This window comes from Rhododendron vialii, chromosome 3a, assembly GCF_030253575.1.
Source record: "Rhododendron vialii isolate Sample 1 chromosome 3a, ASM3025357v1".
Classification (NCBI taxonomy): Eukaryota; Viridiplantae; Streptophyta; class Magnoliopsida; order Ericales; family Ericaceae; genus Rhododendron; species Rhododendron vialii.
The window spans coordinates 23,887,315-23,891,427 of NC_080559.1; the positions used below are offsets into that span (position 1 = coordinate 23,887,315).

At 33.9% G+C, this 4,113-nt stretch overlaps 1 long non-coding RNA gene across 1 annotated transcript; it reads right to left on the minus strand.

Annotated features, from left to right (window-relative positions):
- Positions 1 to 453: 453 nt before the first annotated feature.
- On the minus strand, positions 454 to 2,471 carry LOC131320587 (uncharacterized). Its single transcript, XR_009198306.1, has 3 exons — positions 2,330 to 2,471; positions 1,020 to 1,081; positions 454 to 684 (listed from the first exon to the last, which is right to left on the minus strand). It is a non-coding gene; the product is annotated as an uncharacterized LOC131320587 (long non-coding RNA).
- Between the last annotated feature and the right edge of the window lie 1,642 nt (positions 2,472 to 4,113).

Sequence of the window (4,113 nt, forward strand, 5' to 3'; positions counted from 1 at the left end):
GATTAGGTCAATTAGTCAAGGGAGGAAAGAGAGAGGTATGCGTCTAATACATTTGGCTATCACTTTTTACACTTTGAGTGGATGTGCACGTCTCTTATCCTGTTGTAATTTCAATTTTTAAAAATACTCACACTGTCAATTTAGAGGCTTGATGAAGTGTTTTTAAGCATTTGGTAAATATCATAAATTCGTTAGTTCTCAAAGATTCTTGTGATTGCTCATGGTTAAACCCAATCATCACTTGGGTATAGGTATCCATTTTATATGTTTCTATTTGATTATTTTAACTACAGCCCTTTATTTTTCTTGGTATGTAGATATTATGGATCAGTCCGATGATAGTCAGGGTTGTCACATCCCACCCCGGGCCAGCACTCAAATGAGCCCAAACCGACGTGAGGGTGCAACATCAACCACCATCCCATTCCTATAACTCAAGTTCTAGCAACTAAATTAACCAACAACCATTTTATTGATAATGCAAAACTTAAACGTTCTTACAAACACAGCGGAAGTCTTAAGAAAGCATTAAATTATACAATGAACCAAATATAAACATAGGCTGCACTACATCTCTATTTACAAAAAATTTCGCCATACTAGTCCAGCCTTCCCGACATGCTACCCTAAGCGAGCGTACAACCCCACAACGATCAGCAGTGGATATCTACAACACCTACAAAACTGGATTCCAAAATGGAATCCAGGAGTGTTTATGAGACATGGATGCAATTCCATATTCAAAGGTACGGCTAAAAGATATTCTCAACTTGTAACAGTTTATCGAGAAATAAAAAGTAACACCAGACAAGCAGCCAATAATTTAAGGCATAAGCCTTTTGGCATTAAGCCAATCACCAGGCACACAACCAATAGTTTAAGGCATAAAGCCAATCACCGGGCACACAGCTAATAACTTAAGGCATAAAAGCCTTTTGGCATAAAGCCAATCACCGGGCACTAAGCCAACAATCAAGTTCCATTCAGTATAGAACAACATCTGTGAATCAAACACTCACCTCGTACTCCAAAAGAAAGTACAACTATGGTTTCGGTGCTCCTTGATTTACCGACTCGTCACCTATCCACAAGCCAAACATTTTAGTATAGAAATACTTTTAAGGCTTTAACAAATGCATTAACAATATCCTGCCTCAGTTCAACAATACAATACAACGTCTAATTTAGTCAAATTCGGTGTCCAACTCTTATTTTCTGCAATTATAAACTCCTATCGCTGTTCTTTAAAATATGTTTACAGCAATACAATAACTCCAGCTACCAATACACAATTACAGCACCTATACTTCATATTTTTCAACTTCCAAAACAGTTCCAGCATGTTCCAAAAACAGTTTCAGCATGTAGCACGTGTTTCCTACACTTTCAGCAATTCTGTGTTGAAAATACCAAAATTCAGCCAAACAATCTATTGTATTTTGGCCATACTTTTCTATAGGTTCAAAAGAATACTACAAGACTACCACCACTAGCAAGAAGACTTCTAGCACATCAATCTAGATATAAAATTTGCCCAAATTGGACTCCGAATGACTAAGATATGCTCAACTGAAATTACAAATCCAAAACAGAAATCACAGTTCCAGTAGAACAGTCTGCGATCGAATGCTCATTAAAAATCACATACTCAATCTTTTCCAATAATTCTAACACCAAAACATCACCAATTGATCAATGTTTAAGACTCATGAGAACCCATAGTCAATAAGTACATTTAACTATGACAAAATTGATGAAGAACACAGCTCCAAAAGCTGCCCAGAATTTCAGAATTACCAAAACCTGAACTTTAATTAAAAAACTGCTATAATCTAGAAAGAGTCACGGCATAACCCATACATATTCAGAAAGATATACGAGTCTAGTTTCGGAATCAAGAAACCGTGCGTAAAACCGATACCCGAGCTAAAAGTTATGCCCGTTTTTCCAACACGTATCTGTGCTGTCTGCACAGACGCGAATCAGACACCAGTTCAGTCCACGAATTTTGTAGGCCAAAACACTTCGAGTTATTTTCTGAAAATTTAATTTAACACAATGCAATAGACTCACAGATGAACCTTCAGGATTTTTTTCAAGAATTTATAAGATTTTTAGGTACCTTGAATAAATTCGTCAAAAACAGGACAGTTTCAACTTGGTTCAACACAGTTATGCATATTCATAATATACCACGAATTTTCTGAAATTAAACCCAATTCCAATCTCAAAAACCCTCTCTCATGGCTTCAATTCAGAGCTAGCAATATGCCAAGTATGAAATTGAACAATAAAATCATAGATTTAAGTATAGGAAAGCATGAATTACCAAATAAGGTCTTCAATTCAAGTTCTAATCCTAATTCCCTCTTCCTTCCTTATTCTACTTCTTCTCCCTCCACCGTTGCTCTCTCTCTCTCTCTCTCTCTCTCTCTCTCTAACGTTGAAAACCTCTCGATGGGTTTGTTCTTTTTTTTTTTTTTTTTCTTTTCTTTGTTTTAAAGAAACACACACACACAACACATCAGCACACACACGGCACTCATGCACATTTTTTTAGAAAATTGCTACACCCCCCGGCCCCACCTACCTTTTCCCAGTTTACCCCCCCGCCTCCCCTCTCTCTCTCTCTCTCTCTCTCTCTCTCCACCGTTTGCTTCTTTTCTTCTTCTTTTTTTCCTTTTTTTTTCCAGTTTTTTATTTCATTTTATTTCATTTTATTTCTTTCCGGTTTGAATTTTTTTTCTTTTTAGTAATAGGTTCAAGTCTAATTCTAGGCTTTGTAAAGTAATTGAGAGAAAAAAAGTGTTTAAATTGATCATGTTTATCCCACTGTTTTCTTTTTCTTTTTTTGTCCTTTATAGATTAAAAAATATAATTACAAAAATAAGTGTTTCAATTTTCAATCCGTTTGAACTAGTGCAAAGATGTTATTTTTCTGATCATTTCATCCTAAATGGTCGTAATAAATTTTTGGCTCCAAAGCCTTTCAACGAACACCCTAAGAGAGTCCTGAAACTAAATAATGAGTCTTAGGGTGCTCGTTGAAAGGCCGTAAAGCAAAAAATTCATTAAGATTACAATTAGTGTTCGGGAACTAATTACGAAATGTATTTTGCAAACGACATACTAATCCATAATACAAATGTTATAATTAGGATTACTTTTTTTTAACTATAGTATAATTTTATAAATTTGTTAACCATTATTTAGCATAGATCCTCTTAACTGATTCAGTAGTATGTTGCTTCAAATCACGTTTATACTCCATAGGATTGCAAATGGATGGTTTCTATTTTTTTTAAACTAAAACGGAAACGTTTTAGGGCTACTATTTCAATGGGGGCAGCAGAGCCCCCGGGTCCCCCATACTTTTTAATTTATTATTTTATTTAATTACTTATATCTTATTTATTTAATTTCTATAAATACACCCTTTGTATATTTAAAAATATAATTCAAGAATTAAGTGCTTTAATTCTCAATTCAATTAAATCAGAGCAAAGATCGTTTTTTTTATTATTTTATTTTAAATGGTCATAATGAATTTTTTGGTTTAAGGCTTTTCAACAAACACCCTAAGACTCATTATTTAGGGTGTCCATTGAAAGGCCTTGGAGCCAAAAATTTATTATGACCATTTAGGATGAAATGATCAGAAAAATAACAACTTTGCACCGGTTCAAATGGATTGAAAATTGGAACACTTATTTTTGTAATTATATTTTTTAATCTATAAAGGACAAAAAAAGAAAAATAAAACAGTCGGATAAACATAATCAATTGAAACACTTTTTTTTCTCTCAATTACTTTACAAAGTCTAGAATTAGATTTGAACCTATTATTAAAGAGAAAAAAAAATCAAACTGGAAAGAAAGAAAAGGAAATAAAATGAAAAAAAAAAAAAACAAACCGGAAAAAAAAGGGAAAAAAAAAAAGAAAAGAATAAACTGTAAAGAAAGAAAGAAAGAAAAGGGAGAGGGAGAGAGAGAGAGAGGGAGAGCGGGGGGGGGGGGGGGGGGGTAGCAGCCCTCTCTTTTAAAAAAAATTGCACTTTAGTCCTTTAAGTTATTAAATATAATATTTAAGCATCTCAATTAAAAAAAGATGTT